We start from the raw sequence: 17,643 nt of genomic DNA on the forward strand, positions 1-17,643 counted from the left end.
AAATGAATCTACATGCAGGATTGCAGCTCATCAAAGACAGAATAAAATTTTAAAAGTAATTTTCTTGTCCTTTATTTATATAATGATATTTGTTTATTAAAAACAATGATGGAAATGATACATGGATTGATTCCAGTATATGAATACATGAAGAGAATGACAGCAATTTCACAAAAGACAGAAAGTAGGAATTTGGGGATATTCTAAGATACCTATACTGTATGTGAAGTGGTACAGTGCTGTTTGGACAAGGAATTAGTTACTTAAAAAAATGGGTATTGTAAACACTAGGGAAATCATTATCATTTTTAAGTATAATTGGTAAGCTAAGAGGAGATAAAAAGAAATGATATGAAATGCTCGATTAAAATCACAGAAATCAAAAACTGAGAGAAAAAACAAGAAACAAGGAACAAAGGCAAACAATAGTAAACAGTTACAAACATGGTAATTATTTATCTAACTGCATCAACTATCACTTTGAATGTGTATGGTCCAAATATATCAGCTAAAAGACAGATCGTAATTGTGGATTAAAAGAAGAGACCCAAATGTATGCTGTCTAAAATTAATCAGATTTAAATATAAATGTTCAGATAAATTAAAATAAAGGAATGGTGAAATATATACCATGATACACTAACTTCAAAAATGCTGAAATAGCCATATTAATTTCAGAAATAATATTAATTTCAGAATATTTAATTCAAATATTAAACATGATCCCAAAAATTGCAATTGCTTTAGCACCTACCTAATGTGTTGATGAACAGTGCAATTATCCAACAAGACATAACAATTGTAAAAATACATGCATCTAACAACAAAGCATGAATATATATATCAGGGAAAAAACCACTAGAATTCAGTAAAGGGATGTAACCACTATTATAGTTGATCAACACCAATACCTCTTTGAGAGAAATTAACAGAGCAAACAGAAAATAATACTCAGTAATGATATTCTATATAAGCAATTTTTGGGGGAAAAATTCTTTAAATAAGTAATAGTCAAGAATCTTAAATTAAATTTTTTTCTCAGTAATATTAAAATAAATACATCATAATGTTACATTATCTATTTATTACAAATAATTACCATAACTAATAAATTGAGGGGGAAAAGTGGATATAAAATTAATATCAATCTACCATTTTATGTAATAATTTAGAATGGTATACACTTTGGGATGCATGTTTTTCTTTGCAACAAATAAAATTCAAATAATTATTTAAAAATAAGGCAGAATAATTATATATATGATTTTTTCTAAATAACATACAATTTTATTGAAATTTATTATGTCCAGACATTGAAATTTTATATATCTTAAGTATGTATTGACATAGAAATGCTTTCAATTTAATATATACATTTTATTGAATGATTTTAAAGGTTTAACATTAAAATTATCTATTTCATTTGTTAAATAGACCATTTTTACATTCAATAACTGAATCATGAATGGTTTAGTAATTAAAATACTTTTCCTGAAACTGCTACTACTACAATTATTGTTAATCGTACTAGTTTTTACTGGTAAATAATGAATGAGTGCTGAAAGTGAAGGCTGAGAAGACATTAAATTCAGGTGCTTGTCTTTTGTGTCAAAGAATTTATTTTTCTTTGATATGACTTCAAAAGTCTTTCATCCTGATACTTCACGGAGACTTAAAACAATGTCATAGTGTGAGTGGAAACGTAAGTGACAGGTCTAATAAATCAGCAATATCCTTCTTTTTTTTTTCCATTAGTTTTATAAGCTGTATCCACAGTGTGATTTATTTTTAGTTATGTAATTTTAAAAAGACACTCTGGTGTATATTTTTCAAAAATGATAACCCTAAAATTAATGAAAATTGCCATTAAAAGAGTCCTAGTTTTGCTTTTATAAAAATCATTATTTCAAATTTCACAGTGAAGAGGTACTAAATTACTCATACAACATTAAATTATATAAAAATAGAAGACGTAGACATCTTTAAATTTTTAATCCTTTGATTAAGCAGCAAGCATATCACTCTTCCAGGCCAAACACTGCTTAAACAACAAAGAAAAATAATGATGTGCGAAATATTTACAAAATATGCAAAGCACACAATAAAGACATCTCACTATATCCATGCATCATATTACTAAGTAAGCTAAGGTTTTCTACTGTGTGCTCTAATGTATGTAAATTAAAGTACAGCACATCCCTCAGATAACAGCACCTTGGCCCATGTCTGGGATAGAACAGGTTTTTTAATGAATCACAATAGACTGAACAGCTGGACAGTTGCTGGTGCTGACCAACTTGACTGACATATCCCACATACTGTGGACTGAATGTCTACTGACAAGAGACAAGACAATAAACTCTGTAAAGGTATAGTATGCACAGACGCAAGACAATCTAACTGCTTAAAAAATGCTTTAGATATTTTAAGATATATAACTGTCCCCTGTGGCTTTTAAAGAAAAAATAATTATAAATTCTTGAATATTAAGAATTTTAAATCTGCTAAACTTTATCTGATTATAATCCAGGACCAAGAACTAGTTAAGATAATCCAATGAGAACGAAAAGGACCCTGCTGGAAAAGTTTCAGATAATGCTGGTGCATAGGATATTTATGGAAATAAATGGTTAAAATCAAAAATTAAACTAATCAACGAATTTAAATCTATAGCACTTTAAGGCTGTGGAGCCAATGACAGAAAATACTTTGGGAACACATGATCTTTCAAAACATAAATTAGGGCCTTGGTTGTTGACTATGTTGGGAGGTATTCTACATGTGATAAGAATGTGAATGTGCAAACCTTTAGCCTATGTCTACTCGTACTGCAATCTAAGTGATCTGTCCTTTGCACAAATAATGATTCCAATATGAAATCATTGTATCAAAAATATTAATTACACAGTGTTGAAATATCACTTGTAAAATATTCTTTGTAAGTGCTTAATGATTATGGGTTAAGACTTGATGTCTTTTTTTCTATGAAAAAGGGTCTCGGCATTTTTAGTAAACAGCACAATTGTGACAATATACTGATACATCTTTAGATAACAGAACAAATTCTTAAATTTATTTTATAAAATATGCTGATGATTTAACCCCAAACCCATCCCATGGATACAGGTTGGCTGCAAGGAATACACAAATGTGTCCAAATAGTAAAATAGAGATTTATCAAGAAAACACCTTTCATATTAAATGCACACCACATTATTAAGTATGAGGGCAATGTTAAGTTCAAAAACCAAACACAAAAAGGGGTACTGTAAATAAGTGCTTCCACAACCACTATGGCTACATAACTAACAAAATATAATTATTCTCTGAAGTCCCCAAATGTGGGCAACTACTAGTTAAAAGCAGATAGCATTTAGAAACCAAAAAAAATTTTTTTCAGAATTAACTCCATTCTCAAGGAACTTAAAGAGATTATATTTTAACAAATTAAGTCCTCGTTTGTACATAAAATTGTTCTTCCAATCCTCTCATTACTAACAGATGATGAGTCAAGACCTTTAAACAAGGACTCTGCGCTAGGACCCTACACTGTATGTTAAAGGGTTAGTAGGTTCAGTACATTCCTTGTGGTTTCATATAATTGCTTTGCAATTGATTAAATTGCTTTCTTTTAAAGGAATACACTAAAATTCCTTTAGGAAACAAAGCAACATTTTTTGAAAGAAGGGATATGCAGCTATAATTTCTTAAATAGGCATAAAATGAACATATGCCAAAAATGCCGGCTACTCTTACACTCCTAACATAGGAAAATGTTTTTTAAACAAATAAAGAAAAAAGCCAAACATCCTTAACTTAAGAAACTTAAGGAGTTTTCACAATTCCTAAGTCAATATTCCTGTACTAAGAGCCTTAAGTAAGAACAGGCAGGAATCTAAAGAACCTCAATAAAATAAACACAGTAAAAACGAAAAAAACTTGGTATCTAGAATACTTAAATCTGTTTTTTCCTTTTATGAGAGCAACATTGCTGAACACACACTCTAGAAAGGAGGCTCACTGGAGGCTTTTGTTGTGTAACGTTTCAGTCTCATGAACTGAAAAGTTTCTTAGACATCCACTTATGCTAGTCCACTGCCACAGAGCTAGTTCGCAGCCTTCGTATCTAAAAGGGATTATTCTTTCCCCTTGTTCATCAGTCAGATGAGCATTGGTATAATGATGGGGTGAAAAGTTACTGCAGCTCTGTCCAATTTAATTTTTAGTGCAGTGAGGACTGTGAATGTCTGAATTCCAATAAGGGAAGGTGGCTGTGACCACCAACCGTGGATAACACTGGTCTTGGGTTTAGACGGGGTGCCATAGAATTAGCAGGGCGAATAAGAGGTGGTGGAGGCCGATTTAAAGGTGGCCGGGGCTGGATGAACCGAGCCTGTTGCTGGAGTGGAGGAGGCTGCCGGTGAAGAGCAGGGGCAGCAGGCAGTGTTGGACGAAGAAGCGGTGGAGGCTGGTTCAGAGTGGCAATGGGGGCTGTTGGTGTTGGCGTGGATGATGGGGCAGGAGGTGATGGACCCAGTGTCCGAGGAGCCTGTGCCTCCTCTTCTTCATCAGTGCTCTTTCCTGAAGACACATTCAAAGCACTTTTTGTCTCCTCCCCTAAAGTAGAAACATCACCATCAGAAGCCTGGGTGCCTTGTTCTGCTTCCCACTCCTGCAATACCTCCTCTAAGTTAAACCGACGCCTGTAGTTTACAAAGAGGTTCTTCACTTGGCCAACAGTCTTGTTGCCAATTACATCTGCAGTTGCTTGAAAATCTTTACCATATTTGCGGACACCTTGCACTGCTAGAAGCTGCTCCTCTGATTCCAGCATTAATTTTCTGATTTGACTCAGGAGGTTGGAATTCTTCAATTCCACCTTCCATTTTCTGTTTAAGTGCACTGTTTCCTTGCTTAGCATTCTGAACCTGACATTTTAGAGATCAGCTCCATGTCCAGTTGCCTCAGAATGGTGTTGGCTGCATTGGGACTACAGGAAACCGCTACCACATCTTCCTGGGTTAAACACATGCCCTTAGGGGGACGGCACTAGAACGCTGAGAATGATGGCGATGTTGTAAACTCTGATACTCTCTTCTTCCGAGTCCAATCTTGCTAGTTTGGACAGGTTGTTCAGTATTACCCTCTTGTTTGGGATCATAATCACCATCGTTCCCATCCGTTGGATGTGGTTCTTCTACATCATCATCACTGTCACCCTGAGTATGTCTATTAGCTGGTTTACGAGCCTGGCGATCCATCAGACTTGTCCGAGAGTGAGCTTTTTCCCAGGAATAGTAATATTTGCAAGGCTTGCAACTGTCTTATCTGGAAGCATTTGCTGAATCCTGTGAAAGCTCTTTCCATGAAAGCTAAAGGCTTGTTCAAATAGGACTTTATCTTCCACTGTCCACTCATCAGGAAAGGGAGTGAAATTAGGGAGACCGGCAAGGGACTTCTCAATGTCATGTTTCTGCCAGAACAACATGCCAAGTGCCTGCTCCACATCGTAGCCATGCTTCTCCTTTGCAATTGCAGTGTGTTCATCCAGTTTGGCATCTGGGATACTGTGATATGGAGACCATACAAACATCCCTCCACTGTCTTTATCTGTGTACTTTGTAGCACCTGGATCAAATTCAGGGATCCGAGCTTGGTATTCGGCTCCAACTCTCATCCCAACATCCTCACCGTGCTGTCTTCGCTGCTGCAGCTGCTCTCGGGCTCTGAGTTGCAGCCCGCCACGGGTGGACCAGGCGCCGGTGCCGCCGCCGCCCGCAGGGCTCTTGGCGCTGCCGTTGGCCAATCGGTTCTTCCCCAGTAACTTGGGCCCTTTCTCCATCCTGCCGGGCGCAGTAGAACAGGGGAGGGGGAAAGGTGAGGGGAAGAGGTAGGCGTCGGGGTGAAGGGGGAGATGGCTTAGAGCGCGGGCGGGAGTGAAAGGAGGAGGAGGAGACGCGGCGGCCGCAGAGGAAAAGGAGGCTGTTAATATGGAGCCGCCACCGGCAATATCCTTCTTACTACACTCACACTCATTTTTTACTGTGAAATTTCACTTCTTAGTAAAATTTGTATTCTTCATAGATGAATGGGAGTAATAGGTTTTCTCTGAGTTTTATCTGCTTTATAGATGAGCTATGCCAAGAATTCTACTACTGAAAAATGTCACTCATCCTTTTTTTGGAGGAGCATAGAGTTTTCAACATTTTAGGATAGTCGGATCAAGTCTCTAATATCTCTAATGATTTAATAAATTGCCTTTCAAATAACATACTCGCAATATTCTGGACCACTGTATGGATGACAGTCTTCTCTACAAATAGTGAGTTTATGTACTTGTTTCCTTTCTTGAAATTTTCACAACTCACAGTAGAAGATAAACAAACCGGAAATTAATACTCACACTAGGGGCAGTGAGGTTGCAGTATTTACACCTCTAAATAAATGGCTTTAGAGTCGTGTTTTACAAACTGTTTCTTGGAAAATCTATTGGGTGGGCCTCATCCAACATTATAAAGTGAACTAAAACAGAATAGAAAATGATGATATAAAATAGAATACAATTCAAATCAAAATGTATCACATCTAATCCATCTCATTTTTTCTTGGTTCATGTATGAATGTATACCTATTGTATACATATCTAACAGTATGTACTTTGGGTTATAATGTAAGATACTATTTCTTACTATGAATTGTAGACAAAATTTTTGAAGCCATTGCTCTGTGTCATGTGCTATACCTCCAGCCTTTGCTCATTAGACCTAAAATAAATTACAAGAACATCTTGCTCTAAAGAGCATATATTAAAACAATATATTCAGTGCTGAATTTATTTGTCAATTTTGTATTTTCTGGGAACTACTTTTGGATAACATAGTAGGAGAAGTAAGGAAGGTTTACTAGACCACGATGTGCCCATGGGTATTATAGATGATAATAGATGATTATAGATGATAATAGATTATTATAGATGATAATACCCATGGGCACATCGTAGTCTAGTAAACACTTGTATGAATAGCATGAGGTATTACAGATAGAGTTTTCGCTCATATGTTATATGAAAATAAATTTGTCTGAATTTGAATATATTAGGTATCCTGTAGGAATAGTTCTTTTTTCTTGCTGCATGAGAAGCTTATCTGTTATTTAAAATAATAATATTGAATCACACTGCATAAACTTCAATAAATATATTTGTAGGGATATGTAAAGTTACACATACAACATAAGAATAAGTATCATTTTGATTAAGGTATTAATATCTTTTGCTATACATCTTTTTAATAGTTAATTACACTATTCAGAAAGGCAGCTGATTCCTTCACCAAAATCCTATATCTTTCCGTCAAAATAAGCCAAATTCCAAATTCTTGCTGAGGTGAAGTTTGTCAAGTGTATTGTTACACCCACTGGAATGAAACTGAGAGAACTGAATGCAGTTCTTTAATTGAAATAAATCATTCAGGCAAATGTAAATTTGAGGAAGAGCTGAGTTTTATTCAAATGGTGAAAATAGTTTAGAATCATTAAAAAAAGTCAAGGCTAAAGCTATGTGATTCAAATACATGACCAATTTAAATGTTAGGAAAATTATACTTTTAAAATGTATATAATGTTTAGTTTGCTAAGCTGCAAAATGGGAAGCAGTTTAGGAAGCTTCTGGCTATTATATATATCCAAATATAGTATTAGTATTATGTTAATATAAATATATATAGAATACAAAATGTATCTGTAAAAATACATAAAATATAACTATAATATAAATTTATTAGATTAATATTAAGACTGGTACTTACATTAGCATCAACCTTTCTATTAAATTAACATTAATATTACTGCAGAAATTTGCAATGTTTCTCATTCATTTTGAATTAAATTCGACTGAGAAAACAAAAAGTCAAACTAACAGTGTCAGTCTTTCCTTCACAGAGTCAGGGACACATTTTTGCAGAATTTGATTTGTCCTGTCAACAGCTCTGTTTTGTTTTCAGATGGAGTCTCTCTTTTGCCTAGGTTGGAGCATAGTGGCCTGATCTCGGCTCACTGCAACCTCCGCCTCCCAGGTTCCAGCAATTCTCCTGCCTCAGCCTTCTGAGTAGCTGGGATCACAGGTGCCTGTCACCACGCTCAGCTAATATTTTGTATTTTTAGTAGAGATGGGGTTTTGCCATGTTGGCCAGACTGGACTCGGACTCCTAACCTCAAGTGATCCACCCGCCTTGGGCTCCCAAAGTGCTGGGATTACAGGTGTGAGCCACTGCACCCAGCCCTCTAATCAGTTTTAATAAAACTTACTAGTTCAAACAAGTGTACATTATTAACATTTCCATTTATTATGTAAACATTTTAGAAACTAATATCCTCAGATAAAATTATTAAATTCACAAATATATATATAAACATATATACTTGATAAATTATACTTCTTTTAAGTTCTTCCATCCTGCAGAATAGATTAGCAGCGGGGAGGGCAGCATTAGTTTTCAGACATGACACATTTACAGTTGTGCAGCCTTAGTCAAGTTCCTTGACTTATCTAAGTCAGATAATTCTTATGTATAAATGGTGGTCCCATATTACTTATCCTTTGTCTATTGTAACATGAAATAATGCAAAAGAAATATTTAGAAATATTTGTGCAATGTAATGTGAGGGACTAATAAATATTACAAACTATTACTATTGCTGCCATGGATTTTTTGTGCGATTGTAGTTACTTGTCGTTTTATTAACATTGTGTGTTTCTGCTTAGATCAAGCATGCTTTGGGTATTCACAGTTTATTTGATTTCCCTTTGGAAAAATGACTGTGTCCAGTATTACTTTTATTGTTAATTTATTACCTTATCTACCACATAATGATAATCTGAGGAATTCCACCTTCCATTTGCATAATGATGTGGATGTGGGGACAGTTACCATCAGCCATGTGTTTACAATATAATCACCTTCCCTCAGTATTGTTACCTGACTTATAGGAGGAACCCTGGCTAAATTTTAGCTCATGAGTAATCTTCCCAGGAATTGTGAATTGAGACCAAGAAACAATATATGTTTGGGTAGCTTGACCAGTAATACATAAGTTTAGAAGTTTAAATACAGGAAGTGAGGTGAGGAGTATGTGTAAGTATATATTTTGTACACTTACAAACAAGTATACTTTGTATACTTACAACAAAGTAAAAACCACTGTCACCTAAAGAAACAGAAGTCTCTTTTCCAAATAGAGGAAATGAAATGGAGCTGATGAGCCAGAAGTTACAAACTAGAGTTTTAAAATGGCCACTTAAACTGAGATCCTGGTATGTTTCTGAGTACAGCCCCATTCTTTTCCTTCTATTTAATGAATCATTCCTGTATCCTTAAAATGCACTCCAACTCTAGCTTGATCCAATTTGATTGTTTTTGCAAAGCAAATAGAATGTACAGATAGCAAAGTCCTCTTTACACAGCAATCTAGGAGCTGACACACTTTTTACGTAAATGTGGAAGTGTATACATTTCAAACTTTGCAGGCCACATCTTTTCTATGACAGACACTCAACTCTGACGTTATCACACACACTTTAGCCATAGATGATATTTAGATAAATGAGTATGGCTGTGTTACAATAAAACACTTTATGAATACTGACATTACTTTTACATAATTTCTATGTATCACAAAATATTATTTTGACGTTTCTAATAATCAAAAATGCAAATATAAAATAAATACAAAATCGTCAAATATGTGAACCATACAAAAATAGGTGGCATTTCTGGAAAATACAGCCTTTCAAGATTGAGCCAGGAAGAAATATCCCTTAACAGACCAATAATGAGTAATGAAATATAAACAGGAATCAAAAATCTCCCAATGAAGGAAGCCCAGGACGGCCGGGCACGGTGGCTCACGCCTGTAATCCCAGCACTTTGGGAGGCCGAGGCAGGTGGATCACGAGGTCAAGAGATGGAAACCATCCTGGTCAACATGGTGAAACCCCGTCTCTACTGAAAATACAAAAAATTAGCTGGGCATGGTAGCGCGTGCCTGTAATCCCAGATACTTGGGAGGCTGAGGCAGGAGAATTGCCTGAACCCAGGAGGCGGAGGTTGCGGTGAGCCGAGATCGTGCCATTGCACTCCAGCCTGGGTAACAAGAATGAAACTCCGCCTCAAAAAAAAAAAAAAAAAGAAAGAAGCCCAGGACAAGATGGATTCATAGCCACATTTACCCCAGAGATACAAACAAAGAGCTTATACCACTCTTTCTGTTTAATTAAAAGTAAACAAAACAAACAAACAAAAAAAAACAAAATGAGGAGGGATGACCCTCTAACTCATTCTAAAAACAGGGAGGTCACCCTGGTATGAAAATCAGTGAAGCACCAAGCAAAAAAGAAAACTTTAGGCTATTACCGATGAACAAAGATTAAAAGGCTACCAAACCAAATCCAGCAGCACATCAAAGAGATAATAAGTACACCGTGATCAAGTAGGTTTTATTCCAGGGACATACGGATGGTTCAACATACACAAATTAATAAATGTCATTCACCACATAAAAAGAATTATGAAGAAAAACCATAAGATTATCTCATAGATGATTCAAAGCATTTGAGAAAGTTCAATGTCCATTCATGATAAAAAAAAAACCTTACAACCATCTATCCATCAAAAGAACATACTTCAAAAAAATAAGAGCCATACACCACAAACCCATAGCTAACTTCTTACTTAATGGAGAAAGTTGAAAGCATTTCCCCTAAGAAGTGGAACAAGACAGAGATGCCCACGGTCACCATTCCTATTAAACATCCTACTGGAGTAATCAGGCAAGAGAAAGAAATGAAAGGCATTCAGATAGAAAAAGAGGAAGTCAATTATCTTTGTTCACTGATGATGTGATTTTGTACCTAGAAAACCCTAAAGACTCATCCAAAAGGCTCCTATGCTTAATAAGTGATCTTAGTGATACAAGATCAACTACAAATAACAGTAGCATTTCTATATAACAATAATGTTGAAGCTGAGAATCGAATCAAGAACTCAATTCCATTTACAATAGCCACACAAAAAAACTAAGGAGGTAAAAGATCTCCACAAGGAGAACTACAAAGTGCTGCTGAAAGACATCAGAGATGGCGCAAACAAATGGCGAAATCTCTCATGCTCATGGATTGGAAGAATTAATATTATTTAAATTACCATACCGTCCAAATAAATCTAAGGTTCAATGCAATTCCTATGAAGTTACCAACATCATTTTTTACAGAATTATAAAAAGCAATCTTAAAAGTCAAATGACACCTAGAAAAAGGGCATGAATAGCCAAAGCAATCCCATGCACAAAGAATAAGCTGGAAGCATCACATTACCTGATCTTAATTATACTACAGGGCTATAGTAACCAAAACAGCATGACACAAGCAGAAAAATAGACATATAAATGAATGGAACAAAATGGAGAGAACAGAGAACCAGGAAATGAAGACACATACATCTATACACTGGTCTTCGACAAATCAACAAAAATATGCAACAGAGACAATACTTCCTATTCAACAAATGGTGCTGGGAAAATTGGATAGACATATGCAGAAGAATAAAACTGGGTCCCTGTCTGTTACCATATAAAAATATTAACTCCAGATGCATTAAAAATTCACACATATGACCTCAAACTACAAAAAATTCCTAGAAGTAACCTAGGAAAACCTCTTCAGGACATTGGCCGAGGCAAAGAATTAATGACTAAGACCATAAAAGCAAACGCAATAGAGCAACAATAAACAAGTGGGACTTCGTTAAACTGAAAAGTTTCTGCACAGCAAAAGACATAATCAGCTGAGTAACTCAACAACCTACCACATGAGAGAAGATATCTGCAAAATACACATTTATTATAACAGATGACTAATATTTAGAACCTACAAGGAACTCAAACAACTCAACAAGAAAATGACAGCCCTTTTAAGAGTGGGCAAAGGATATGATCAGGTACTTCTCAAAAGAAAATATACAAGTAGCAAATAAACATGAGAAGATGTTTAACATCACTACTAATCAGAGGAATGCAAATTAAAATCACAATGAATATCATCTCACACCAAAGTCAAGATGGAAAATAACAGATGTTGCCTAGGATGGGGAGAAAAAGGAATATAAATTAGTACTACTTCAATGGAAAACAGTATGGAGATTTCTCAGAGATAACAATAGAATGACCATCTGAACCACTAAACCCACTATTGGGCACCTACCCAGTGGAAAATATATTATTACATAAAAAAGACACCTGCACTTGTACGTTTATCATAATAGCAAACCCGTGAAATCAACCTACGTGTACATCAACAGCTGACGGATAAAGGAAATAGGGTATGTACACACCATGGAATTCTATTTAGCCATAAAATACAATGAGAGCACGTCTTTGGCTTCAAAATGGATGAAGCTAGAAGCCATTATCCTACATAAAATAACTCAGACATAGAAAATCAAATACAACATGTTCTCACTTAAAAGTAGGAGGTAAACAATGGATACATATGAACAGTTTCAAAGGGCAATAAAAGACACTGGGGACTCCAAAAGGGTGGAGAGTGAGTTGCGGCTGAGGGTTGAAAAATTGCCTGTTGGGCATAATATTCATATTTGGGTGATGGATCCACTAGAAGCCCAAACCCCACCACTATGCGGCATATCGGTGTCACAAACCTGCACATGTTACCCCCTGAATCCATAAAATAAAAATATAAAGAAAAAAGGAAAAAATGGCTATACATACAAAAAAAAGTACATACAATCATTTATAAAGGATTTGAAAATACTGTTATCCTTTCAGTTAAAATAACCACTAAGTATTTAAAAAATGGGTGGAAGTCCAGAAGTAGATCTAATAAGCAGGGGAACCACACTGAAATTTGTACCAAATAAAGGTGAAATGCTTCCCACTCCCTTTCTTCTGCAAAATGTTATCTTTAATTTATTCTTCAGCTCACACACCAGACAAATAACAGACACCATTTCTTCCCTACTACAAATAAATGTTTCTAGTTATGGTAAGATTAATATATTTTGATTTAAACCACTCTTAACTAAATTTTAGCTTATAAATAAGACTACACATCTTCTTTCCTTCTAACGTTTAGAAGTCTATGATTTGTATCTTAAGAAAATTATTGGAAATAACCACACTACATTTTTTTAAAAAATTGGTCACATTAAAAGCATTTGGAAACAGAAGAAGCTCCTAAAGCCAGCAAAGCTATATACTAGTCAAAATACTAAATACACACAAAAATAGAAACTAGCAATTTAATTTAGAATTCTTCCACAATCACGCTAATAAAAAGTTATCATCAATGGTTATATAAATGCTACTATGGAACTACATAAGAAAGAAAATTTAAATAACACATATCAATATATTTATTGTTATTCCTAATTAGAGAAAATTTTAAAGTGTAGTTCTACGGTGTTGTACAAAAAATTCTCAACTATAATGAAATAAATAGGTATCAAATATAGTGTATCAGTCAATTTCATACTGAATGAGCAAAAACTGGAAGCATTCTGTTTGATAATTGGCCCAAAACAAGGATGCCCTCTCTCATCACTCCCATTCAACATGCTATTGGAAGTTCTGGCTAGGGCCATCAGGTAAGAAAAAGAAATAAAGGATATTCAAACAGAAAGGATATTCAAATAGTCCCTGTTTGCAGGTGATATGTTTGTATATTTAGAAAACCCCATTGTCTCAGCCCAAAATCTCCTTAGGCTGATAAAGAACTTCAGCAAAGTCTCATGATAAAAAATCAATGTGCAAAAATTGCAAGCATTCCTATACAATAATAGACAAACAGAAAGTCAAATCATGAGTGAACTCCCATTCGCAATTGCTACAAAGACAATAAAATACCTACGAATACAACATCCAAGGGAAGTGAAGGACCAGAACTATGAATCACTGCTGAAGGAAATAAGAGAGGACACAAACAGATGGTAAAATATTCCATGCTCATTGTTAGGTAGAATCGGTGTCATGAAAATGGCCATACTGCTCAAAATAATTTATAAATTCTATGCTATCCCCATCGAGCTACCAATGACTTTCTTCACAGAGTTGGAAAAAAACACCTTAAACTTCATATGGAACCAAAAGAGAGTCTGCATAGCCAAGGCATTCCTAAGCAAAAAACAACAACAAAAAAAAAAAAAACAAGCTGGAGGTGTCACCCTACCTGACTTCAAACTATATTACAAGGCTACTGTAATCAAAACAGCATGGTACTGGTACCAAAACAGAGATATAGACCAATGGAACAGAACAGAGGCCTCAGAAAGAACACCACACAACTACAACCATCTGATCTTTGACAAACCTGACAAAAATCAGCAATGGGGAAAGGATTCCCTATTGAATAAATTTGGCTGGGAAAACTGGCTAGTCATGTGGATAAAGCTGAAACTGGACCCCCTTCCTTACATGTTATACAAAAATTAACTCTAGATGGATTAAAGATTTAAACATGAGCCTGAACACCTCAAAACCCTAGAAGAAAGTCTAGGCAATACCATTAAGGACATAGACATGAGGAAAGACTTCATGACTAAAACACAAAAAGCAATGGCAACAAAAGCCAAAATAGACAAATGGGATCTAATTAAACTTAAGAGCTTCTGCACAGCAAAAGAAACTATCGATAGAGTGAACTGGCAGCCAAAGGAATGCGAAAAAATTTTCGCAAGGTACATATCTGACTAAGTGCTACTATACAGAATCTATGGCAAACTTAAATTTACAAGATAAAAACAACCCCATCAAAAAGTGGCCAAAGGATATGAATAGACACTTTTCTAAAGAAGACATTTATGCAGCCAACAAACATATGAAAAAAAACTCATCACTGGTCATTATAGAAATGTAAATCAAAACCACATTGAGATACCATCTCACGCCAGTTAGTATAGCAATCATAAAAAAAAAAAGGAGACAACAGACGCTGCAGAGGATGTGGAGAAATAGGAACACTTTTACACTGTTGGTGGGAGTGTAAATTAACTCAACCATTGTGGAATAGAGAGTGGCGATTCCTCAAAGATCTAGAAATAGAAATATCATTTGGCCCAGCAATCCCATTACTGAGTATATACCCAAAGGATTATAAATCATTTTATTATAAAGCCAAATGCACACATATGTTTATTGCAGCACTGTTCACAATAGTAAAGACTTGGAACCAACCCAAATGCCCATCAATGATAGACTGGATAAAGAAAATGTGGCACATATATACCATGGAATACTACACAGCTATAAAAAACGATGAGTTCCTTTCCTTTGCAGGGATATGGATGAAACTGGAAATCATCATTCTTACCTAACTGATACCAGAATACGAAACCAAACACCTATAAGTTCTCACATATAAGTAGGTGTTTAACAATGAGAACACACGGACCTAGAGAAGGGAACATCACACACTGGGGCCTGGGGGCTGGGGGACTAGCGGAGGAATAGCAGGGTGTGGGGTGATTGGGGATGGAAAGCTTTAGGAGAAATACTTGATGTAGATAATAGGGCAATGGATGCAGCAAACCACCACCATGGCACGTGTACACCTATGTAACAAACCTTCATGATCTGCACATGTACCCCAGAATTTAAAGTATACTAACGACCCAAAAAATAAATGTACAGTCTATATTCATTCCCAGTGAAAAATATTAACTTTGACAAATTATTGTTCAAAGAGCACAGAAAATGTATCACGATATTCAAGTATTTTATTGATCTGAGATGTAAGAATTTTTGTATGAGTATATAGTGTTATTTAGAGTGAACAGACGGCCAGGCACAGTGGCTCACACCTGTAATCCCAGCACTTTGGGAAGCCAAGGCAGGAAGATCCCTTAAGGTCAGGAATTCAAGACAAGCCTGACCAACACGGTGAAACCCTGTCTATACTGAAAATACAGAAAATTTTGCTGGGTGTGGTGGTGCACCTGTAATCCCAGCTACTTGGGAGATTGAAGCAGAAGAATCACTTGAACCCAGAAGGTGGCAGTTGCAGTGAGCTGAGATTGCGCCACTGCACTCCAGCCTGGCCAGAGAGCTAGAGTCTGTCTCAAATACATAAATAAATAAAGTGAAGAGGCTCAAATTTAAGCTTCCTGTTCTTTCATAAGGTCTGTGGTAAATCACAAAAGCCTCCTTCACATCCCTGAAGTATAGCAATAAAACTATCTAATATATCCTAATTTTCTTGCTGCATAATTTCTGCCACTAACAAATGTTATTTTTCAGAACAAAATAAATATTTAGAATGCACACCTTTCTTTATTATAAATATTATAATGTGACGAATACTAATATAATTACTCTCTACCAGATGTTCTCTATTTTTGCATTTGTAAAAGTGGAAACATTTTCTGTTATTCTTTATAAAGTATACACATAAATATTTATACCAAGCCACATCCTGTACTGTATATGCAAATCGGTAAGATTCTCCAATACAATACATACCCAATCCTTTGCTTAATCCTTAAGAGGACTCTGATTTTTCATCCTTTCTCTTTAAAATCCATGAATGGAAAAATCTCTTCAACAGCTTTTCCTGTTAATGCATTTGTCTGTGAACATAACCTAGACGCAAGGAAGAAAAAATATGTGAACATTCCACATGTGTATTGTGCTAAAATAACCATCTGATAGTCTAAGGATGAAAGATACATAATATGTATTGAAAGGTAAAGTAAAAGTATCATCTTGGTCACAAACAGACACCTATTACAATATACTGAAGTTCTCAAGGATGTCTAAGCCTCGTCATGGGAAAGTACTAGGTGCACACAATGTAAAGAATTATCATAGCTTCCAATTGTCAGTATAAGAAGATTAAATAGCTCAGTTCCTTTCTTCTTTTTTCATAGGCTGAGTTTATCTTCCTTCTCAGAATTATCACAGAACAGTACTGACAAACTTCAAAGACAATTGTAACTACATTTTGAATTTTCATTTTCGAGCAGTATTTTACAAAATGATGATGACAGTTGTCCCTGCCAAATATAGCATGAAAATTCAGGCTCTAGTTGAGTTAGAAGATTTAAATAAAACATGGATCAATGTGACATTCATTGTTCTGTTAGTAAAAGTAAATTTGGGAAGAAATTATAAAGCCATTCGCAATTTAGCAAGGTAAATCATTTCAGTTGAAACAATACTCTAAACATGACAGAAAAATAATAATCTTTGTCACCTCCCATGTGGGGACAATTGTTCTTGCTTCCTACCTCATCTCACTGGTGTGTATTTTCTTACTGCAGTTATCTGTACGACACTGTCAGATGATCTTCTTAAAAACTGCATTCACATCTCTGATCAAATGCTTCTATGGGTTACCAAAAGTCTACAAAGAAACAAAAACAATAATTCATTAATGAAACTGAATGCTGTCTTTTATTGGTCTCAGCTTCCAGACTTACCATTCACCCTCTGTCTCTGTGGCCTTTTTCTCTAGGGACACTGCCATAGTCACGGCTTCCTCAGCTCTTATTCTCACCCTTCTACCGTCTGTTTCCTCACACAGTTCCAATCAATGCAACTGCTGTCTGTTTTGTCTTATTTTTAAAAGTCTATGAATAT

The 17,643-nt window shown here is 35.4% G+C and overlaps 1 pseudogene across 1 annotated transcript; it reads right to left on the reverse strand.

Annotated features, from left to right (window-relative positions):
* Window positions 1-4,095: 4,095 nt before the first annotated feature.
* Window positions 4,096-16,646, reverse strand: LOC128930122 (REST corepressor 3 pseudogene; annotated as a pseudogene). The gene is made up of 2 exons (XR_013529324.1): window positions 16,525-16,646; window positions 4,096-5,918 (listed from the first exon to the last, which is right to left on the reverse strand). The product of XR_013529324.1 is annotated as an REST corepressor 3 pseudogene (transcript).
* Window positions 16,647-17,643: the final 997 nt, after the last annotated feature.

This window comes from Callithrix jacchus, chromosome 18 (assembly GCF_049354715.1).
Source record: "Callithrix jacchus isolate 240 chromosome 18, calJac240_pri, whole genome shotgun sequence".
In the NCBI taxonomy this organism is placed as follows: Eukaryota; Metazoa; Chordata; class Mammalia; order Primates; family Cebidae; genus Callithrix; species Callithrix jacchus.